We start from the raw sequence: 25,784 nt of genomic DNA on the forward strand, positions 1-25,784 counted from the left end.
AAGATTATAATGGAGAAAATGAATAAAATCCATAAACAAATACAGAAAGATATAGCCAAACATATTGAAGCCCTTAGAAAGGCCATGACAGAGACCTAGAGATAGAGAATGCAGAAATCCCTGGAAGAAATTCAGGAAAATACAATCAGGTGAAATAAATAAATAAATAAATAAATAAATAAATAAATAGCTTAAGATCTAAAGATGAAAATGGAAACAATGATAAAAGCACAAACTGAAGAAAACCTGGAAAAAGATAACTTAAAGAAGAAAACAGGAACTGCAAAGGTAAGCATTGCCAACAGACTATAAGAGATGGTGGAAAAAATCTCAGATGTAGAAGATACAGTGGAAGACTGTGATGCAACCATCAAAGAAAATGATAAATCTAAAAAATTCCTGACATAACACATCCAACAAATTAAGGATTCCATGAAAAGATGAAACCAAAAATAACAGGAATTGGGGGAAGAGACGATGTCCAGTTCCAAAGCCCAGAAAATATTTTCAACAAAATCATAGAAGAAAAATTTCCCCAATTTAAATGAAGAGATGCTTATAAACATACAATAGGCCTAGAGAAAACCAAAGAAAGTAGACCACGAAAAAGTCTTCCTGCCACACAATAATCAAAATAGTAATGTGCAGAACAAAGAAAAATATTAAAAGTGCAAATGGAAGAAGGCCAAGTAACATCCAATGGCAAAGCTAAAAGGAGAACACTTGATTTTTCAACAGGGACCATAAAAGTCAGAAGGGCCTGAGAAGATGTCATGCAAACCCTAAGAGACCATATATGGCAGTCCAGACTACTACACCCAGCAAAAATTTCAATAACCATAGATGAAGAAGACAAGATATTCCATGACAAATACAAATTTAAACAGTGACTATCCAAAAATACAGCCCTACAGAAGATCCTAAAAGGAAAGCTCCAACCCAAGCAGGCTAACTTCACCCAGAAAAACACAGGAAGTAGATAAACTCACTTTACCAAAACACACTACCACAAACAGAGTCTAAACTGATTCTAATCTACTCATCAGCTAAACAAACTACTCTAAAACCTTATAACATACATATATTCCAAGCACTTGCTAGTATAACCCATGGGCCTCCTTCAACCCTCAAACTTTCCTCCTTGCTCCAGGAAGTCCTGCCTTCCACTTCCTGTCCTTCTGCCCAGCTGATTGGCTAAACAGTGCTTTATTGTTGGTTGGCACATTCACTCAGCATTCCTCCACACATAGACTAACAGAATGGATAAAACAGGACCCAGCATTCTGCTGCTTACAAGAAACACACCTCAGCCACAAAGATAGACATTACATGAGAGTAAATTGCTAGAAGAAGGTCTAGCAATGATCACAAGCAAATGATCACAAGAAGCAAGTTGGAATAGCCACTCTAATATCTACTAAAATAGACTTTTAAGCAAAATTAATCAAAAGAGATGAAGAAGGACACTTCATACTCACCAAAGGAAAACTCAACCAGATGACATCACAATTCTGAACATCTATGCCCCAAATACAAGGACATACACATTTGTAAAAGAAACATTAACAAATCTTAAACCACACATCAGTCCTCACAAAATAATAGTGGAAGACTTCAACACTCCCCTTCTAAGCAAAGGGTAGGTAAAGGAAACATAAGCTAGACTGAGAAAATATGACTGTTACAGATGTCATGGATCAAATGGACCTAAAAGATATCTACAGAACATTTCACCCAAATACAAAAGGTTATACCTTCTCAGCATCTCATGGGACCTTCTCCAAAATTGACCATGTAGTAGGGCACAAAGCAAGCCTCAAAAGATACAAGAAGATTGAAATAATACCTTGTGTCCTGTCAGATACCATTGACTAAAGCTGTACATCAATAACAGAAATAACAAAAACCCTATACACACTTAGAAGCTGAAGAACTCTCTGCTCAATGATAACTGGGTCAGAGAACACATAAAGAAAGAAATTAGAGCCTTCCTAAATTCAATGAAACTAGAGCAGGAGCATACCCAAATCTTTGGGACACATTGAAAGTTCACAGCACTAAGTGTCTTCATAAATAGATTGGAAACATCTCATACAAGCAACTTAATTGCACATCCAGAATCCCTAGTGGAAAAAAGCAGACATACCCAAGATGAATAAACTATGTTGATAACAGCTTTATTCATAATATCCGGAATATGGAAATAACATATATGTATCTCAACTGAAGAATGAATAAAGAAACTACAATTACATTCTACTCAGCTATTAAAAACAAGGAAATCTTAAAATTTGCAGGCAAATGGATGAAACTAGAAAAGATCATCCTGAGTGAGATAACCCAGACCCAGAAAGACACATATAGTGTAGTCCCACATAAGTGGATATTAGCTCAAAATAGATGTGCTCTTACAGACTCAACCCAGTGAGGGAACAGGACAGATGCTGGGACTCTGGTCAGAGTTCTAAGAGTGGTATTGAAGAGAGGGGCACTGGAAGGTCCCAAGGAGTTCAGGAGTTCCACGATGTGAGCATCAAGGTTGGTGGACCTGGACCCAGGGTGGCCTCTACAAACTGTTGCACTAAGGAAAATGACCCCTTGTTCAGATATAGCCAATGGACAGCTCATTCTCAGTGTGGGGCAAGTGCAGACTGCTTCTGACATGAACTCTGGTGCCCCCAATTTGACCACTTCCTCTTTGTGGGGAGACCTGGAGGCACATAGAAGAAGGCAAAGCAGGCTATCTAAATGAGACCTGATAAGCTATGGTCAATAGGTTGCAGGGGAGGACCTCTTTTGTCAGAGATCTAGGGAAGGCAAATATGGTGGAAGAGCAAGGGAAGGTGGGGAATGAAAGACACGAGTAAGGGGTTAAAAATCGGAATGTATCAAGTCTCTTCTTGGCTACCTGCTGTCCTTCCTCTGAGTGCCACCAGGTCTCCCCCTCCAGGGGACATGGTCAAATGTGAGGCACCATAGTATGTGAGAAAGTCATATCACACTCTCCACTCAACTGTGGAGAATATTCTGACCATTGGCCAGATCTGGGAAGGGGTTTAAAGTTTACCTCCTGTATTGTCCTTGGCTGGTGCCTTAGTTTGAGCGGGACCCCTGGGCCCAAATCTGCCTATCATATTGTTCTACCCTATGAGAATATGTAGGGGGAGATAATCCCCCTCAGGAACAGTCATAGGGGAGGGGAATAATGGGAAAGTGGGGGGGGGAATGGGAGGATACAAGGGATGGGATAAACATTGAGATGTAACAAGAATAAATTAATAAAAAAAAGTGTTTTCTGAAAAAAAATCGTAATGTAATATAAATAAATTGTAATACATTAAAAATATTTTCTGAACTTTTGAGCTGAGATTCTTCCCCTTCAGTTCTTATTATTCTTATGTTGAGTCATTTCACAGTGTCCCTGATTTCCTGGATGTCTTGTGCTAGTAAATTTTTAGATTTAACATTTTCTCTAACCAATGTAATGTATCAATTTCTTTAATCATATTTCCTATGCTTGAGAGTCTCTCCCCCATATTTTACATTCTATTGGTGATGCTTGCATCTGTAGTTCTTGTTTGCTTACCTAGATTTTCCATCTCCAGGATTCCCTCAGTTTGTGCTACCTTTATTGCTTCCATTTCAATTTTCAGGTTTTGAACAGTTTTATTCACTTCCTTCAGCTGTTTGTTTTTCTTGGCTTTCTTTAAGGATTTATTCATTCCCTGCTATTATTTCTTTGTGTTTTCCTGGATTTCTTTAAGGACCTCTATAATCTTCACAAAATTGGTCTTAAGGTCATTTTGTTGTGCTTCAGCTGTGTTAGACTATGCAGGGATTGTTGTAGTAGGAGAGCTGGTCTCTGGTGATGACATATCACCCTGGCTGTTGTTGCTTGTGATTTTATACTGGTCTCTAGACATCTGAGTTCAGTATAATTATAAGTTTTGTTGCCAATTTCTATATTTTTCTTTGCTGTATGGGTGTTTTTCCCTTTGGTTTCTCTTTCATTTCTGGCCTTCTGGTTTGAGTTTCCTGTGGTTCTTGTGACCAGCAAGTCCTCTGGTTCATAGAGTGCCTCATCTGGGGTTTTGGTGGGCTATGTGGACACCATAGGGGTTCTGGAGTTCTGGGAATGGAAGTGACCTCTAGTAGAGCAAGGTGTTTCTTCCAGAGTTGTGGGCTGGGATGTGGTGTTGAAAGGGCTCTTAGGGGAAGGCTGGGTTGGCTCTGAGGAGTTGTTGGCAATCCAATAAATGGGGATTACTTGGGTTTCTGGGTATGTGCATGGTCTCTGATATAGCAAAGGTCTTCTACTGGAGTTTTGGGGTAACATATGGTGATTGGAGGGCTGGTGAGGAAATTTTTGGTGATTCTGAGGAAGTGCTGGCAGTCTGCAAGTGAGGTCTTGCCTATAGTTCTGGATAGAGCTGGGACTTCTGTTGGAGTTGTGGTCAGGGATATGGTGACAATGGGAGGTGGGACTGTTGGGTTCTTTGGGAGACTTTTATATATTAAGTTATTTGGTGTGGGAAGACCCACATCATGTGGGCGTCTGACTAAGTTAAGGGGAGAAAGGGGGCTGGGCACAAGTATTTACTTCTCTCCTTCCTGACTCTGGATGCAATATGATTAGTCACCTAAAACACCTGTCTCTATGGTTTCTCCATTATGATAGACTCTACCCTTGACCTAAAACCCAAAGTAAACTCTTTTCTTCTTAAATTGCTTTGTCATATATTCTGTCTCAGCAATAGTAAAGTAATTAACATACTCTGTTACAAACTGATAAATTATAGCTAAACCAACTGCCCTGTCTTACTGTAGCCCATAGTTTTATAGATTAGGAATAAAGGCAAGTCTCTAACTGAGAAGGTTTTCTGCTTCACGTGGCTGTATAGTCAGGGTTCTCTAGAAGAAAATAACAAAAATGAAAGGATGACTCTGTGTGTGTGTGTGTGTGTGTGTGTGTGTGTGTGTGTGTGTGTGTATTTAATTTTTACATAAGTCTGGTTGTCTTGGCTATCCCAATCTGATGCTGAGGGCCTGGAGGATTCCTAGAGCACTGCTAGCATTCAAGATGTGTAGAAAGCCTAAAGTAGTTCTTATAGCAGTGAAGGAATATGGCACAGCCAGTCAACAAGAATAAATAAACTGGTAGAATGAATTAAGTCATGCAGACAAAAGAAATTTCTTATTTCCAGCTTCTTTTATATGGGCTGAATGGTGGTTTGACTGCTTGGTTGATAGGGAATGGCACTATTAGGAAGTGTGACCTTGTTGGAGAAAGTGTGTGACTGTGAAGGGGGACTTTGAGCTTTCATATATGCTCATGTCTGGCCAGTATGAAACACAGTCCCCTTCTGTTGCCTGAGGATCAAGAGGTAGAACTCTCAATTCCTTCAGCACCATGTCTACCTGAATGCTGCCAAGATTCTCACCATGATGATAATGGACTAAACCTCTGAAACTGTAAGCCAATCCCAATGAAATGTTTTTCTTTATCAGAGTTGCCTTGGTCATGATATCCCTTCATAGCCCTCTAAGACAGGTTGCCACAAGAAGGTGCCATCTATACTTCAGCTGAGCCTTTTCACTTCAGATAACCCAATCAGGAAGATTCCTCACAAGAGTGCCCAGCTGCTTGCCTTTGAATTGATTCCCAGGCCAGTCCAATTTACAACCAAGATAAGCCAACAAAGCTACCCCTTGTAACTTGACATCACCACACATTCCTTTGTGTCGTTCTTAATTTCCAAGATAAAACAATTAGAAAGCCCTAATTCAACCTAACATGATCTACTCTCCCATGTACAACTACAAAGCATGGATGGATCATGAGACTGATGACACATCAGGCATGCTGACAGATAGACCTAGAGCTACACAGTGAAATGACAGATTTCTGGCTTTACCCAGGACATAGGCATGTCAGGATGGAAAATTTTTTCTTAACTGCGTGGTCTCATTTCCAGATGACTCGCCAGGTATATATACATATAAGATGGGTCCTGGACATGTCTCAGCTTTCATTATGCTGTGGGCTGTCGGCTCCCTCTTCTGTGTTCAGGTTGACCTGACCCTCAAGAGGGAACATAGATATGCCTCATACAATGAAAGCATGTGAAAGATCCAAACTTTCCTAGGGGGCTTGAAGTTTAGTTTCTGAATCCCCTTCACCTATGTGGGTGTCTCTTTGTAACTGTGCATATGTGCATAGACATTTGCTTTTGATAGGACTTGTTTGCTTGCTGTGAGTGCAGTTTATTCTCTCCATTTGTTTTTTTACTTGGAATAAGCCCAGGATTCCCTAGATGGTACCAAGACTTCACTGTAATAACCAGTGCTTGAGTGATGGCTTGAAAGCCCTTCTCCTTATCTGAGTCATTTCAGGCCCTCTGTATGTCCTGTATCTTAGATGAAGTTCTTACACAGATGCTCCAGACCCTGCATATGGGAGGAAATGCCCTTGCTCTGATCAAGCTAAGCTTACACTTGTGCAGCATCAGCTCTGCTGCACCATGCTGAAGTGAACCCATGTGCTATCACCACGTAAGAAGCTACAACAGAGTCTGCCACTTGAAGGAAGATGCACCTAGCGCTATTTTTAATTCTTGGCAGCTCTTCATTGTAACCAAATTTCATTTTTTCCCATCTTACATGCTTACTCCCCATTCCAGTGTGTTTCTGGTCATAACATGAAGGAAATGATGAAGTTACAGCTTACATTGAACTTTTATCAAAAAAGTTAACATTTGATGGAGTAATGTAAATAATCAATTAGGAAGATAAATTGGGGACCTTTAATCTCTCAAGTATAAATTCTAAGTGTCCTGCTTTATCAACCTGAGTTTAAATGACACATGTACTCACAACTTATTGTTAATTAATTGTGACAAGAATGATCTCCATGGCATTGTACATGCTGGATAGAGGCTATATACAGCATCTGTGTGAACTATATTCCTCTAAGAATAGCGTCAAAATGATAGTTTTAGTCAGTCTAGCTACCACTGCCTTTTATTTAAACTTATCCTTCCTGGACATTTTGGGAATTTCAGATAATTTTTCTAATACTTGTATTTTATTCCTCTCTATCAGGAGTGTGATATATTTCTGCTATTGGTTTCTGTTGGTGTCATCATCTCTGGCTTCCCCTAGATCCACCACCTGTAACAAAAGCTTAATAAACATTATTTTTAAAAAATCATTGTGGCGATTTCTACCTCTGCAGGGTTGTAAAAGTGTAATCTTCCTATGCTACTGAAAAGCCAAGGTTTCTTTGCTTCTTATGCTCACACTTGATGTATCCCACCGGGAATCTGGGAAGCACCCCACATTGCTATGTTGTCTCTTTCTGCTCAGCACAGTGAATTTTGGGTCCCTTAAGGAGATAGCAAAATTGCAGTGGACACATTTCAGCACCTCCTTTGGTCACATGCTGAGTCTGTATTCCCATTCCCTCTGTGGCCAGATTTGTTTTCAAAGAGCCTTAGCACACGTTTCATTGCAAGCATTTTCCGGCCTGATTGAGCACTGTCCTTATAGGATACGAATGCAAAGTAAATCCTCCGTAGCCACAGTAGACACATACAGATCTGCTGCATGTTCTCAGTCATGTGCAGTTGTGATGACTCAGTGTGTAAATGTTGAAAGTATATAGTGGTTACAAGAGATTATGGAGAGGGGATGCAAGTTACGAATAGGTAAGAAAAAAGTGCCTCTGCTTCTCCTGCATGGCAGGCTGCTGATGCAATTGAAAATGAATAACAGATATTATTAACACGCTTATTGTACATTTCAAAGTAGCCAAAAGAGAGATTTTAAAACGGTCTCATCACAAAATGCTGAATGTACAGGTAATAAATATGCTAAGCATCCTAAATTGTTCATTCCACAATATATCAATATATATGTGTATTCATCATATTTTGCCCCCAAATGTTAGATTATAGTGTCAATTAAAATAATAGATAACAAATGAATGTGTGTGGAATATGCTACATAATGCTTTGCAAACAACCTTTTCAGTCAATAAGCTATCAAGCACATCCAGTTTTAATAACATTTTAGTATAACCATCGGTACCTCAGTTTTCTACATTGCACCATGACGTTATGATCTGTAAATACTTTCAGGAATTCATAGCTACTTTGAAATATTAATGACCCATGGACTGTAAGTCTGATGGAACTAGTAGACCATAGTATTCAATTATATAGGCTAACCATAGAGTATTTAATCAATAACTTATTTGGCAAAATAACTGCTTTGTTCATACTTATAAATAACACTGTATGAAAAAAGAGGCTCAGTGGCCTTCCTGCTCTTCCACGGGACTTGTGTTGGTTCCTGCCTCCCACATTAAATAACTCAAAGTTGTCTGAAACCCCAGATCTGAGAGATCTGCCCTGGATGAACACACACACACACACAAGCACTTAAAATAAAATAAAATATTTTAAAATATCTGTATTTTTCTCTTTAAATGAGCTCCTTATCCATACAACGGAAATTTGTGGGTTAAATAATTATGTTTATATTTTTAGAATTGCTGATACATAATTCAATTCCTTCTTAATGGGTTCACATTTAAAAATTTTTTAATAATTAGACATCATTGCTTCTGATTTTGTCAACAAATTAAAATGGCATTTTGTTGCTTTGCATTTCTTAAATGTCTGGCCTTGATTTTGTGGTCAAATTTACTGATCTTCCTTATTTATTCTTTAGTCAGCTGCATTTTTCTGTTATTCACTGAAAATATTTGCACAGCAGAAAATATGTGTCAGACAGATTAGTCATCCACATGATTTATTAGGACACTCCAGTCCATTTATTGCTATGTATTAGTTCATTTTATGATGAAGATTCATTCATATTATCTCTTTTATGAATATGTCCCATATACCTTTTCCATTTGTTTATCATAAATGACTTTTGACTTTTCTCCTATGTACAGTTACTCTTTAAGGTAATCAAATACTAAATATGTATTGTAGGTATTTGTTTTACAGCTAGAATACTCATTACCACAAATAAAAGAATAAGTAAGAATGGATTATTTAGAATCAATGAGCTGTGGCCTCAAAGCTGTTTTAATTGTTTATACTTATAAATAACACTGTATGAAAAAAAGTGGTTCAGTAACCTTCTTGCTCTTCCAGAGGACCTGGGTTTGCTTCCTATTTGAATTATCATTATGGATTATAATTATTTGGGAGGTTTCCCAAGCATTATTATAGTTCTCCTAAAGGGCATTGGTTTTTGAAGGCTGGATGGAGTTTGAGATTGTTTTAATTAATATCAAAAACAAGTCTATATCACATTATGGAATTATAATTATGCATGTATAAATGTCTTTACCATGTCTAAATCCCTCTGGCAGTCTCATCTAATACTGAGTAAAATGAAAAGTAATATAGAAATAGAATGAGCCGAAAGTATTATAATTCGAGAGACCAAGCAGATGAACTCAGGCCTTGTAGTATAATGTGTTCTTTGTATAAATATGGTTGCCTAGAAAGCCATTGTTACTGCTGTTTAGACTGCCATGCTGTGGCACTGTGTAATGACCCTGTGAGCTCTCTCTCTCTCTCTCTCTTTCTCTCTCTCTCTCTCTCTGTCTCTCTCTCTCTCTCATCACATGTGGAAGTGATAACTTAACACAGATATGTAGAATCCCTGATTTAATGATGGCTTCTGCTCTGCCAGACCCTATGAGCTGTCACTATATCCCTATCCATGAAACACTGCTGAATTTTCATTCAGAAGGGCCAAAGAAAAAGGTTGGACCATTTTCTATGCTGTATGGGAATTCTATCTTACCTTTTTGTTAATGCCCGGCTAGTGCTCTGGAGAGGGTCCAGGGTAGTTTCTCTGGTGTTGGATTGCGGATGCCCTTCTAGTTTACTTTATCTCTTGGGTGACCAGAGCTGATGGCTCAGGCAACTGATCAGGATTGAAGAAGAAAAAGGAGGAGGAGAAGGGAAAAGAGCCCAAGGTTTCTTCTCTAGGGACTGGCTGTACTGCGGCTGAGGAGAACTTAAACTGACACCTTTTTTTCCTATGGCTGAGGCTGTAAAAAGCGGCTTCTGCTAGAAAATGCATGGGGTCATAAAAGGAGGCTCTTTGATCTGTAAATAGGCCTCTTTGCGGAGATCTCCAATAAGTTGGTGTAAACTTAGGCTTATTAGCCGTAGAAGGCTGATGCCCCTGAGTCTGCTAACTTATTTGCTAATCTATAAAGAAATAAGAAGTAAGAGAGAGAGATAGAAAATAAACCACTCACACACATACGTTCAAGAGAAGAGGACCAGGAGAAAAGGTGGATGAAGTCAGGCGTTTTAACTTCAACTGAAGTTAAGCTGCTCAATCTTTTCTCCTCTGTTGTCCCTCATTCTCTCCCCTCTGTTTCTCCTTCATTTTCTCCTTTGTTCCCCTTCACTTCTCTCTCGTTCTCCTTCCTTTTCTCCTTTTCCTCCTTTTTCTCTCTCGTTCTCCTTCCTTTTCTCCTTTTCTCCTTTTCTCCTTTTTTTCTTCTCCTTTGTTCTCCTGCTCACATTTATTGTAGCCCATATATATACTTCTGAGAAAAGGGAATTACCTCATAGTCAGAAGAGTACAATTAATCACAAAAGCAGATGAATTCTAAAATACAACAGGTTACATGCTTTAAATCTAAACATTTCTTATCTATGTATCCATTATGTAAGTTCATGGCAAGTTCAAAATGACGAAGGTTGGCAGGGTCTAAGGTTAACAGGGTCTGAAACTTACAAGAGTATACAACCTATCAGTTAGGATGGACCTGACTATACATTGTCCAGCTATCTCTTAGTTTATTATGAGCTCAGGACAATAATTTTGTCTGTCTTTCATTCTAAGAAACAGAGTAAATTCAGACATCTCGAGAGAGAGAGAGAGAGAGAGAGAGAGACAGAGACAGAGACAGAGACAGAGACAGAGACAGAGACAGAGACAGAGACAGAGAGAGAACATAATCAGATCAGCTTATGACAGACATAAGTCAATCATATGAATTAACACAACAGTACAAGGGTTCTGTGGTGCTCAGGAAGAGTGGTTTTTAAGAGATGGAAAGGGACTGAGAGTAAGAGAGCAACCTATATTGTCACGTTCACTGCAATTGTTAACTCTTGGTTAAAGAATTTCAGAAACTGCCTCAGACCCAGTTATTATCAATAGGAGTTGCCCAAAATGAACCATAAAGGGATTTACAATATAGTAAATACTAGTGAGACAGACGTAATTACTTTTGCCCATCAACTGAGAGTTTCTTGATGTTGCCTTTCCTCCTCAGATGGAAGGGTGTCCTGGAACTAGGGAGCCCAGGGACTACACAGCTCTGAGGTGGGGCAGTGTCCCAATGGAAAGGCATCTAGAGATACATGAAGCCAGGAACCACACAGCTCTAAGAAGGGGCCTCTTTAGTAAATGTGTTGCAGCTCCCAGGGGAGGGTGTATTCCCGGCTGAGCCAAGAAGCTCAGGAGGCTTAGTCCCACGTCTTCAGTGTTGCAGGCTCCAGGGGGAGGATACCCACAGCTCATCTGAGGTGCTCAGGAGCCTCAGCCCCGCTCTACTTCTTTGCTTCTTCTCTTCTCTCCATCGCATTTGGTTTCTTCCAATGAGAGAGTCACAAAAGGCAGCAAAAACTAATAAAAAGAGATGTACTGGAAAGGTTCAGGGTGTGGAGGGGCAAATCCAGGGTTGGCTGCTCCCGCTCCTGGAGAAGGACAGCAGGGAACTGAGCAGACACAACCTTTATACAGAATTTCTTAGGAAACAGAACTTTCTAGGGCAGAGATTTCCAGGGTGAGGACTGGTGGGATTTCAAGTGTGGAGGCTGAGGGAGATTAGGGATTGGTGGGTTTCTGTGGGAAGCTCAGGGGTTGGTGGGGTTTTGTTCAGATTTTTCACCTAAAACTAACATAATCTGGAAAAGGACCCATTCAGGGCCTGGAGATGACCTTTGTGGCAGTTACAGAGGCTGGAAACACTGTTATGAAAGTTAGAGAGGTCTGGGGGAAGGGTGTGACTGCTAGAGCTCCTCGAGCAGGGGTCTGGTCACTTTCCTGCCTAGTGGGTTTACAAAGTTTACAAATTACATAAAATTTAAAAAGGGAGTCGATGCCAGGGTACCCCTTCCCTGCAGGCAGAATAGGTCTGACTACTCAACACTTGGTAGCCTCATCCATGTGAGGATGTTTCTGGGAGATGAATGAGCCAGGATAAACAGGATTTTCCTTAAAAAAAAAAAAGCAGGGGAGGCATGGGAATAAAAGAACAGGAGGGAGGAGAAGAAGAGTCACATGTGCATTTTATGGGACTGGAGTTCACAGGGATTTGCGGTGGCTCTGCTCTTTGTTTTCTAATGGGACACTTGAACAAGGTAAATGCCTCATCTTAGTCCTTTGAAGAACATGTGGTACATATGTCTAGTCTATACCAGAGACGGTATTTCTTTGGTGCCCCTACATAGAGAGTTAGGAAATTAGAGGCAATAGAAATGTGGCTAATAGGTGTTAGACTCAATTAATTCCTCATTTGTTCTTCACCATTAGCCTGTTGGAGGAGGTAGAAACTCAGGCAGCTCTTGAACGCTTCCATTTCTGCTCTGTCTTTTTACTCTTTATCTCTGAACTTGTGATGGCAAAGCTAAGACTTTTGGGACTACTGGGGCAGCACCAATACAATGTTTCCAACACATCACAGTGTGCTTGCTTGGTAAGGAAACAACTCCTGGGAGCAGTTTACAAGGAGAGCCTGATTGTCCAGACAGTCCACAAGGCACAGGGATCTGTGGAATTTTCTTGCAATAAAAACTTTTAAACAAAACCTGAAGAAATTCTTTAAGAAATTTGTGGACAAATGGAATGAACTAGAAATTATCATAATGAGTGAGTTCATCCAGAAGCAAAAAGAGACAAATGGTATATACTCACTTATATCGAGATACTAGCCCAAGGGGCATGTCCCATGAAAGACTTTACTTACCAGGAAAGTGGGTCAGACGGGAGGACTTCCTATTGGGACTGTAGGTGAGAGAAGCATGGGAGAATGGGGAAATAGGAGGATCCACAGGGTCCTGGAAACCTACAAGAAGAACATTATGATGAGCAGATCTGGGTCTTAGGGTCCTGCTCAAACTATGGCACCAACCAAGGAAAATATAGGCAGGAAACTTCAAACCCCTACCCAGACCTAGCTGATGGACAGAACATTCTCCACGGTTGAGTGGAGAGTGAGGTCTGACTTTCATACAAACTTTGGTGCCCCATTTTTGACCACATCCCATTGATGGGGAGGTCTGGTGGCACACAGAGGAAGGATAACAGGTCACCAAGAAGAGACTTGATACCCTATGAGCATATACAGGGGGAGGAGGTCTGCCTCAGTCACAGACATAGGGGAGGGGAGTAGGGGGGAAGCGGGAAGGAGGGAAGAATGGGAGGATACAAGGGATGGGCTAACAATTGAGATTTATTTGAATAAATTAATAAAATATTAAAAAATAAAGATGTATTATGTTAAAAAAAAGAAAATAGAAAAAATGGATCAAGTTGTAAATGATTCCAAAAGAAGGCCCATGTGAAAGCTCCATTAACAAATCAAGAATTAAACTAAGAGAGATTTAGTGACTATTGTTTTTGTTTGTATGTGGTTTCTATTTTTAGTTGTTTGTGTAGACAGATTATCATTCTGTAGTCAATTATGACTGGAAACTCATACAATGCTCCCATTTCAGTGTCCTTAGTGCTGTGATTACAGTTCAAATACATTAACCCACCCTTGTGTCTTGTTTCAATGATGTGTGTGTGTGTGTGTGTGTGTGTGTGTATGTGTGTGTATTTATTATGGAACAAAATTTATATATACAAGACTGTATATTAAGCCCATTTACTACAAGTTCTGAAAGACTACAGATGCGTTGTGTAACAGGATTTTCCTGGGGAGACAAAATAGCACATCTACTCACCTTAGATAGGGAACCCACAACAGACCAAATGAAAGGATGGATACCACCAAAATCAAACTTGCTGAGCTACTTGCTTTATTGAGTTACCTGTGGAAATATGGTTGAGGTGTTGCAGGAGCAGAAATGACTCAAAATTAGGTGTATCACTGGAGCCCACCCCAGAACTGGTGACATCTCACAAGAACAGGGAACCTGGTAAGCTGTAGTCTTCAGGCAGCTCAACAGGTTGGAGAAAGTCCTTCCCAAGTGACTCAGTTGGTCTAAACGTCCAAGCAGTTTGTCTTGTTTCTTCTTTCAGGCGGCTAGTCTGACCTCAGAGTTTTTTATGGAGCTTTGCTCATCTGAGAGTGACACCCAAAGGTATTTATTGTTTATTCTTGGAATACAGTGTCTTAGTGAATCTAGTCAGTTTCGGGGACTTCCTGAAGGTACTTTGAGTTGTTTACCTTCTGTCTCAAGGAGCTTCTCTACATGATGGAATGTTGCAAGACTGAAGGAAACATCTGGTGCTGGCTTTATACTACTGTCTCCAGAAAAACTAACAGTCATAATTGATTAAGAAAAATATAAGGATCTTGCAAAAGAGGCAGGACAGAACGATTGTAAGAGCCAGAAGTTCTGGATAACTGCAGAGAAAGTGTTTTCCAGACACAAAAGTGTCAGGTGCACATGAGTTCACACAGGCTATGACTGAAAGCAAAAGACCTACACAAGATCAAGCCAGCCAAAATCCCAGTACATATGGTTAATGTGATGCTTGAGCCTCTCCCCTACCTATTTGAGGAGCTAGTGGCAACTGACATCTACTAGACAGGGATGCAGACCCTGAAAGCTGCTTATGTAGATGGTTCTGCACCCATGCACATACTGATAGTACTAGGTAGACTCAGTAATTTTTTTTTAAGTACAACATGAAGTTTGAGGGAAAGCTGATGGAGAAATAAGGAGGAAATAAGTGGAAGAGGAGATGGAGGTATATTTGATCAAACAACATATTTTTGTATTGGTTATTTCTCTATTGCTGTGATAAAACACCATGGACAAGGTAACTTCTATAAGGAAGAGTTTATTTGGAATTACAGTTCTAGAGGGCTAAGAGTCCATGATGGCAAGGAAGCAGGGAAGCAAGCAGGAGACCCAGAAAATGCAGCAGGAGCTGAGGGCTCACATCCTAAACTGTAAGCATGGGGCAGAAAACAGGAACCAAGAATGGCATGAGGCTCTGAAACTTTAAATCCATCCTCCAGAGACAGACTTTGTCCAGCAAAAAACATGCCTAAACCTCCCCAAACGGCATCACCATCTTGGAACCAAGCTTCAAATACTTGAGAATAAGTGGAACACCTCACTCAAGCAAACAGAAATGTGTGTATTGAAATTCTCAAAAAAAAAAAGAACAATATATTTAAAAACACAATCCAAACATGCCTAATAAAACATCATTGAAGTGATATATATTAATTAAATACATATAGTATCTATAATCTACTTTGTTCTTGTTCATTTAATACTTCATTAAAATTTATTTTAACATTTGTTTGCATTGTGTGATGTGTACCTGGCTGGGTTAGTGTATTCAGAGAGGCCGGAAGAAGGCACCAGATCTCCCGCATCTGATGTTACAGTAGGATGTTATCCAGCCCTCATTGGTGATGGGAACCAAACAGGGTCCTCTGGAAGAACAGCTAGCACTACAGTTTTGCAGGCTATTTGGTCCCCTTATAAACTCCAAGGTAGCAGACTGTAAAAACCTGTTCTAATTGTGGGATGGCCCAGTTTTTGCCTTAGCACATACACCTTTAATCCAAGTGTTTTCTGTAAACAGGATTAAATAAAGTTAACCTTAGTTCAAAAGGCAGAGCAAGCAACCAGATTGACAAGATGCGAATATGAGGGGGGAAAAACCATAGAGAGTGAGAGAAAGTCTGGAGGATGGATAGAGAGACGCACAAGAAGTAGAAAAAAGAGACATTTGGGTTGAATGGTACTTAAGACAATGTAGAGATAAAGAAAGGGCTTTTTTATTCTGGCACATGAGCTGAGTAGGAAGGTCATCTGGGTGCCTTTTCTGCCTCTCTGAGCTAGCAATTTTTCTTTATTGATAAATTTTAACAATTAGGATGTTCTTTCTTCATAAGAACAGTCTATTAAGTAATCTCTCTAGCTAAATTAGTTTTAAAGATAGTATACAAAATATTGGGTTACGATTCCAAGGCCTGTGGGGGCCCCAGCAACATTCGGCTTAGAGCTCTCTCTGCCTATTTCCTACCTGCTTGATCTACTTGAGGTACAGCCAGCAGAGCAAGCAGAAGTGAGCTGCAATTGGGCCCCCAAAACCCAATCACATACCATTCCTTGAAGGCTTATGGGGGCCCAAGCAACATTCAGCATAGATCCCTTCCACCTCTTCCCCATCTGCCTGATACACTCAGGGCAAAGCCAGCAGAACCACCAGTAGGGCATAGCCAGCAGAGCGAGAAAAGGCATGCAGGTCCTCAAGAACATTTAGGTCCACCTGAGGCACAGCAACTGGAACCAACACTGAGGACAGCCAGATGACTAAAGGCCAGAATAAGAAGAAGCAACAAGATCCAAGGCAAAAGGCACCACAAGAACCCAGCTATCCTCTGCTACAGAGAGTTCTGGATATTCAATCATAGCCAAAGCAGAAGAGGATGACCTTAAATCCAACTGTATAAGGTTGATAGAGGACTTTAAAGAAGAAATGAAGAAATCCCTTAATGAATTCTAGGGGGGCAGAGGCAGTGCAGATTGCTGTGAGTTCAAGGCCGGCCTGGTCTACAAAGCAAGTCCAGGACAGCTAAGGCTACACACAGAAACTTTGTCTGAAAAACAAACAAACAAACAATAACAACAACAACAACAACAAAAAGAAGAAAGAAAAGAAATACAGGAAAATACAATAAAACAAGAAGAGTCCTTTAAAGAGGAAATAAATAAATCACTTACAGAAATACGAGAAAAAACAATTAAACAGGTGAAAGAAATGAATAAAACTGTTCAAATGCTGAAAATAGGAGTAGAAACAATGAAGAAAAACAAATTGAGGGAATCCTAGAGACATAATACCCAGGAGAGAAGATGAATAATAGATATAAGCATCACCAACATAATTCAAGAGAAAGAATCTCAGGCAGAGAAGATATAATTGAAGAAATCAGTAGATCAATCAAAGAAGATGTTAAATATAAGAAATTTCTGACACAAATAATCTAGGAAATCTGAGATACTATGAAAATAACTAATGTGTAAATAATAAAAATAGAAGAAGGCAAAGAATCCCAGCTCCAAGGACCAGAAAAATATCTTCAAAAAATCATAGAAGAAAACATCCCCAGCCTAAAGAAAGAAATGCCTATAAGCATACAAGAAGTATGCAGGACACCATGCATGGACCAGAAGAGAAAATCCTCCCCCATATAATAATCAAAACACTAAACATGGAGAACAAAGAATATTAAAAGCTGCAAGGAAAAAGGGCCAAGTAACTTACAAAGGCAGACCTATCAGAATTACACCTGACTATTCAGCAGAGACTATAAAAGTTAGAAGGGCCTGGGCAGATGTCTTGCAGCCTCTAAGAGACCACATATGCAAAGCCAGACTACTATACCCCCCAAAAAATAGATAAGAGAAAACAAGATATTCTAAGCCAAACTAAATTAAACTGTATCTATCCACAAATCCAACGCTACAGAAAATACTAAAAGGAAATCTCTCACCCTAAGAGGATAGCCACACCCAAGAAAACACAGGAAATAGGTAATTTCACACCAGCAAAAGCTAAAAATAGGCAAGCGCGCGCACGCGCGCGCACACACACACACACACACACACAGAGTCATATACACAGACACCCAAATACCATCAACATTAAAATAACAGAAATTAACAATCACTGGGCATTAATATCTCTCAACATCAATGGGCTCAATTCCCAAATAAAAAGACATGGCTAACAGAACGGATGCATAAACAGGATCCATCACTCTGCTGCATACAAGAAACATTTATCAGAAACAAAGATAAACATTAATTCAAGGAAAGGGCTAGAAAAAGGTTTTCCAAGCAAATGGACCCAAGAATTAAGCTGGAGTAGTCATAGTAGTCATTCTAATACCTAAAAAAATGGACTTTTAATCAAAACCAATCGAAAGAGATGGGGAAGGACACTTCATACCCATCAAAGGAATAATCCAGCAATATGGCTTCTCAGTTCTGAACATATATGTCCCAAATTCAAGAGCACCCACATTCATAAAAGAAATATTACTAAATCCTAAATCACACATCAAACCCCACACATTAATAGTAGGAGACTTCAACATCCCTCTCTCGCCAATGGGCAGATCATTGAGACAGAAACTAAACAAAGAAAAAATAAAAGTAAGGACATTATGAATCAAATGGAACTAACAGACATATACAGAACATTCCATCCAAACAGAAAATAATATACCTTCTTCTCAGCACCTCAGAGAATCTTCTCCAAAACTGACCACATAGTTGGTCACAAAGAAAGCCTCAATAGAAACAAAAACTGAAAGAACATCTTGTATTTTAACAGACCATTGTGAATTGAAACTAGACTTGAACAACAACAAAAACAACAGAAATCCTACAAACTATACAAACAGATGCAGAGACCTGCAGCCAAACAATAGACTGAGCTCTGGGAGTTCTGTGTAAGAGTGGGATGAAGGATAGAGGAAGCCATAGGGGTCAAGGTGACCACAAGAAGACCTACAGAGTCAACTAACCTGGGCCCATGGAGCCTCACAGAGACTGAACCACCAACCAAAGAGCATCCATGGGCCTCACCTAGACTTCCTACACATGTGTAACAGATGTACAGCTGGGTTATCAGGTGGGTCCCCTAACAATGACGGGAGAGGCTGTCTCTGACCCTGCCTTTGGATCCCTGTTCCCTAGCTGGGCTGCCTTGTCTGCCCTCAGTGGGAGAAGATAAGTTTATTCCTGTTGTGACTTGATGTTCCAGGTTGGTAGCCCATAGTGTCCTCTATTTCTCTGAGAAGGAGGAGGGGGGACTGCAAAGAGAGGGGCATGAGAATGTGACTGGGATGAAGAGGAGAGAGGGGGCTGGGATCAGGCTGTGAAAGTGATTAAATAAATAAATAACAACTCTAAAAAAAATTAATGGATTTCTGAGCCATTTTCCCACCCATGCTTTTTCTCATTTCTCTCCTTTTCTTGTTTTTTTATTACATCTACTACCCTTCTTTCACTGTGCCCCTTTCCTGTCCTCAGTGGTCTCTTTTTTATTTCTAGGTCATATAGATTCCATTTTATATTTTTTTCTCCACACTTCTTTTCCTGTAAGATCTATCCCATCCTCTGATGAACTCCTTGTATATTTTCAATACACACACACACACACACACACACACACACACACACACACATGAATATAAATTCAAGTATGAAAAAGTTGTGTCATATTTGTCTTTTTGAGACTGGTTTATCTTGCTTAACATACTGTAGATTTCTAGTTTAGTTCATTTGCCTACAAATTTGACAATTGCATTTTTCTTTATGCCTGTACAAAATTCCATTGTATCTATGTACCACATTTTATTATCCATTCATTTATTGGTGGTCATTGATACTAGTTTAATATCATGATTATTGTTGTCACTGCAACAAAAACAACGTATGTGCAAGTATCCCTCAAAGTCCTTTGTGCAAATATCTAAGACTGGTATAGTTTGGCAAAATGGTAGTTATAGTATTGGGGTTTTTGTTTTGTTTGTAAGATACCTTCTCTTTGATTTCCATAGTACCTATACCAACTCACATGCTGATCAGCAATGCGTAACGGTTTCTAGTTCCTCATGTCATCACCAGCATTGTGTAATTGTTTTCATGATGATAGCTATTCTTACTGGGATTTGGGGGATATCTCAAACGAGTTTTAAGTTGCACTTAGCTGATGGCTATAATGCTGAACATTTCTCTGAATGCTTATCAACCATTTTTATTTCTTCCTCTGAAACTTGCCTATTCAGTAAAGTACCCAGTGTATTAATTAAGACATTTGATTTTAGTGCTTCATTTTTTGCTTTTTAATCAATTTCGGATATTAAGCCCCTGTCAGACATACAGTTAGCAAATCTTTTTCTGTTTCATAGCTTCTCACTTGATTAATTTTTTTTTTTCCTTTGCTAGACAAAAGTTGTTAAATTTCATGCAATGCCATTTATCATTTACAGGCTTGTTTCCTTTTACTCTCCATGGCCTTTTCAAACACTCCTTGATTATGCTGACACTTCAAAGTGTTTTTCTCCTCTTTGGCTACAGCTCTTGTGTTGTTTGAGGTATTAAACAAAGCCTTTGTTCTATCGTCAAGGTGATTCTTATCAGGTTCAGAGATTTGGAGCTAATTTCAGTTCTTCTACGGTGGATATCTCCATTACCAGGCTCATCATTTGTAGAAGCCTTTTGACACCTTTGTGTAACTTTGTGGGATCATTTCGGGGTGGTCTGTTCCTTCCCACTGACCTACGTGTATGGCTTTGTGCTGGTGCCATGCCTTCTGTGTTACGCTGGCCATGCGGTGTATAATTTGGAATTGGACACTAGGCTGGCAGCAGTGCTCTTTCTACTGACGAGTGCTCTGGCTATTTATATCGATCTCTGTTTCCATCTGAATTTTACAATTGCTGCTTTCTCTGAAGTGCAACATCAGAGCCTGATGGGTATCGCACTGAATCTGCAGACCGCTTTAGTAACGTAATCACCTTTTCAAAACATTAATTCTGCCAATCTAGGCTCATGAGTGGTTTTTCGGTTTTCCACTGTCTCCTAACATTTCTTTCTTTGGTGTCTTAGGACTTTCATTGTATTTCACCTCTATAGTTAGGATTATTCTTATACATTATTTTTAAGTGACTATGAACAAGATATTCCCCCTCCAAATTTTTCACAGCAAGGTGGCTAGTGTGATAGAAAATCTATTGATTTTGTGTTCTGCTACTTGGTTACAAGAGTTTATCGGATCTATATGGTTTTGATGAAATTCTTAAGAGTCTTCAAGTATACACTAAAGATGTGTGCAAATAATGAAAATAGGAGTTTCTTTTCCTGTTTGATTTTTTGCTTATTGTTCTGTTAAAGATGCCAATCACAATGCTGAATAGGAGTGGAGAGAATGGGGCATTTTTAGTCTTTCCAAATTTTTAGAGGAAATGCTCTCATTTCTTCTCTATGTTGTATAATGTGGACTCAATATAGCTTTGTTGAACATAAAATTTATGTTGACATATGTTCCTTTTGTTCCTAGTATTTGCAGGTCTTTTACTTAGATGCTATATTGAAAATTGTCAATTACCTTTTTTTACTAATTTATTCTTGTTACATCTCAATGGCTATCCCATCCCTTGTATCCTCCCATTCTTCCCTCCCTCCCATTTTCCCCTTATTCCCCTCCCCTATGACTGTTCCTGAGGGGGATTTCCTCCCCCTGTATATATCTGCATACTAGCCCAAGGGGCATGTCCCATGAAAGCCTTCACTTACCAGGAAACTGGGACAGAGGGGAGGACATCCTATTGGGACTCTAGATGAGAGAAGCATGGGAGAATCGCAAAGTAGAAGGATCCAGAGGGTCCTAGAAACCTACAAGTAGAACATTATGATAGGAGATTTGGGCCCAGGTGTCCCGCTCATACTAATGCACCAGCCAAGGACAATACAGGTGGTAAACTTTAAGCCCCTACCCAGATCTATCCAATGGGCAGAACATTCTCCACAGTTGAGTGGAGAGTGGGGTATGACTTTCTCACATACTCTGGTGCCTCACATTTGACCATGTCCCCTGGAGGGGGAGACCTGGTGGCACTCGGAGGAAGGATAGCAGGCTACCAAGAATTACCTTTTTTTAATCTATTGGTATTATCATCTAATTTCTTTCTATAAGTTAATTTATATGTCACACCATATTTCATTAATTTCTTCCCTGGCATGTATTATTTCATGCCTTTTACTGCATTTTGAGTTTTTCCTAATTTTCTAAGTCCTTGAGGTAAAGATTAGGTTATTTATTTGATCCACTGACTTATTTCATGCAAGAACACATAAACATAAACCTACCTTTTAAGCTATTTTGGTCATAACCCAGATATTATGATGACTTGTTATGCTTTTTATTTGATTTCAAGAACTTAAAATGTTTCTTTCAGATCTTTATGCTAACCTTTGTTCATTGTCATTCGGTCTCCAAGAACGTGTGTGTCATCTGAGGTTTCTATTGCCGGTTTTTTATAGTATTTTTTCAGTATCACCTAATAAAATATAATAATTTAATTATTCTGTATGTAAGACTTCCTTGGTTTCATACATGTGGTCAATATTGGAGAAGGCTCTGAACATTTCTGAGTATAATGCCTGTTTATTGCTGATGTGAGTATTTGAGTCCAAGTGGTCCATGGTGTAGTTTAAATCTGCAGACTCTTTGTTGAGTTTTCATTTGTCATACTTATTTGATGAGACTGGGATTTTAAGGTCTCCCACTATTATTATATCAGATCTCTTTTCTATTTCAAGACCTTTGTTTGTTTTATGAATTTGGCACTCCAGGATGTGATGCATATATTTTTACAATTTGAGATATATTCTTGATGAATTATGCACTTCAATAACATATAATATCTTAGGATTCCCTTTCTCTTCTGAATAGATTTGGTTTGAAATCTATATTAGAGTCGCTGTGCCAGCTGGTTTCCATTTGCTTGGTAGTTTGATTGTCATCTGTTGACTCTCAGATCCAGGTCACTGTCAATAATATATGTTTCTTAGAGACAATAGATAGATCTAGGTATTTAATATCATCTATTATTCTGCATCTCTTAATTGGTGAGCGGAGGTCATTCTCTCTCTTTTTTGTTTATTGTGTATAATTTTTAGGAGTTATAACATAGTTGCATTATTTGCCTATTTCCTTTCTTCTCTCCCTCTCCTTGTAATTCTTTGCTCTCTTTTTCAATTTCATGGCTTCCTTTCCTTTAACTGTTGATACATATGAGTACATACATACATGCACATGCACTGCTAAATGCATAAGTACCTCATACTCAGTTTGTAGAATGTTTCTTATATGTATATGGTTTAAAGACTATTTATTATTGAATAACCAATTGAGTGTATTGGAAGAATGTTTCTCCTGTTCTCAGCATTCCTTCATTATTTGTAGCTCTTTGTCTAGGGTTAAGACAGTGTGCGCTTTCTCCCCTTCATATTAACATGTTGAAGAGACTCCATGAGTGTATTTTCATGGGTGTAACATTTCTAGGAGACCCAATCTCTCAGCTAACATCCTGTTGCCTTGGCTCTTGCAATTTTTCTCCTCCATCTTCCAAAATGATTCCTGAGCCTTACGTGTGTGAATTATGTTGTGGATGTGTCAGTAGCGACTAGGTACCACACAATCACTTGTTCTCCGCATTTTGAAGGGTGGTGCCTGCAGCTAGACTTTTCATTGCTGGAATTCTAGAATTATCTAGGACACAGGCCTGAGGGTATTCCTGTGAAGTTATAGAGGTTAGGTTGGTCTCTAGACATACCTATGGGAAATTATCTGAAATATTTAAACTGAAATGGACATACTCCACTCAACTGTGGGCAGCTTTCTTCCATGAGATGAGGTCCTGGGCTGAATAGGAAGGAGAAAGCAAGCTTAACAGGAATGTTCACTCACTGACTTTTGCTCCCTGAGTGTGGATGAATGCAGCCAGTTCATCTCAGGACTGTTCTACTGTGGAGAACTGTGCCTCATATTGTGAACCAAAATGAACCCATTCTCCCTTAACTTGTTAGGGTGTTTTGTTACGGTGTTGACTGGCTTAGGCGGCAGCAGTAGCGACACCTTCCATATACTGTTCAGATTTGTCACTCCAGGCTCCCTTAGAGAAACAGCCTCAGGCTTCTGTGCAGCACAGATTTAGTAATGGTGACATGCCTGTCTCTCTGCCTGCAGTGCACCCAGCTCTGCTTCACATATCTGCTGCCCATTAATCTTTTTTTTTTTTTTTTTTTTAGCTTATGCTACTACTACAGTTCTCTAGTCTTGGAGAAGACATCACCTGCCTGTCAGCTCTCTCTGACCCTATTCTAGCAATTATATAGTGTGGTATATCTGAGAAGGAGTTGGCAGTCACTCCTGATTGTTTTTCCATGGCAAATTCTATAGTTTTCACACCCATGCGGTTATTTCCCAGCATTATGTGTAGAAGTGACTTTTTTCTCCAATGGCAGCAGCGGTGTGTAGGTTTTTTTTTTTTTTCTTTAACTAGGTACTCAACTCTATTTATTTAATTTTCATATTTGGGATTTTTCTTTTACAAGTATTGTGGGTTTGTAATCCAATAATACAACTTATAAAAATCATATCACCTTTGTGAAAAGCTGGAGACCTAAGACTGAGTAGAGTTCTGTGAGAATGTGAGGTGACTCTAGCTGAGATTCCTGGTAGCAGAAGTAATGGAGACTGAAGAGGACAGTCTCTACCTAGATAGGATTCCCAGTAGAGGGAGGGGAACACCAACCCACCTACAACAACTTGGGCCCAAAATTTACCTTGCCTACAAGATGTACAGGGATAAAGATAGAGCAGAGATTGAGGGAATGTCCAACTAATGCCTGGCCCAACCTGAGACCCACTCCGTGAGAGAGAGCCAACCCCTGACACTATTAATGATATTCTGCTATGCTTGCAGAAAGGAGCCTAGCACAGCTGTCCTCTGAGAGGCTGCACCCAGCACCAGATTAAAACATGCTGAGATACACAGCCAAACACTGGGCAGAGTGAGAGGGATCTTGTGGAAGAGTGGAGAGACGAGGAGAAAGGATCTAGAGAGAACAGAAGCCCAACAAGAAGACCAACAAAGCCACACTAACCAGGGCTCAGAGGGGTTAGTGGAGACTGAACCATCAACTAAGGACCTTGCATGGACTAGATCTAAGCCAATGGGCAGCTTGGGCCTTATATAGGCACCATAGTAAGGGGAGTGGGCACTATCTCCGACATGGACTCTGTTACATGCTATTTGATCTTTTCCACCTGGCAGGGCTGCCTTACCAGGCAAAGGGGTGGGGAAAGGATGAGCTCAGTGAGGATGTGACTTGATGGGCTTGCTGGTTTTGGTTGGTGAGGAGGGCTCCCTTTTCTGAGGAGTAAAGAAGGGGGAAGAGGAGAAAGCGGGAAAGAGGGTAGGACCAGGAGGAGAGGAGGGAAGGGGCTATGATCAGGGTATAAAGTGAATAAATAAATAAATTTGTAAAAAAAGAAAGATATTTATACATATCTATATATGTAATATGTATTATATGTAAGTTATATAATTTACATATACAATGAATATGTACAGATATATATTGTTTTATATTATATAAATTATATATTACATACATAATAAGTAATTATACTTATGCATGTAATACAATATATTACTTATACATATAATACATATTTATATATTATATATTGCATAGCATACATATTACATGTATTATATATGCACATATGAATAATAAAATATAATATATTGATGCATATAACACAATATATTATTATAATACAATGTGTAAATATATAACAAGTATTATATATGTGTATGTAAATATATATATTTAATGTGTGTGCATGCACATACATGTACATGTGTGTGTATTTGTGTACATACTGACATATATGTGTAAGGGCATGCATGTGGAGATCAGAAGTCAAATACTATAGTCAACTCTTCCACG

The 25,784-nt window shown here is 39.3% G+C and overlaps 1 pseudogene; it reads left to right on the forward strand.

Annotated features, from left to right (window-relative positions):
* Positions 1–219: 219 nt before the first annotated feature.
* The window catches only part of LOC127198761 (stromal membrane-associated protein 1-like), an 85,000-nt pseudogene continuing 59,435 nt past the window's right edge, over positions 220–25,784 (forward strand).

Source organism: Acomys russatus, chromosome 14 (genome assembly GCF_903995435.1).
Source record: "Acomys russatus chromosome 14, mAcoRus1.1, whole genome shotgun sequence".
Classification (NCBI taxonomy): domain Eukaryota; kingdom Metazoa; phylum Chordata; class Mammalia; order Rodentia; family Muridae; genus Acomys; species Acomys russatus.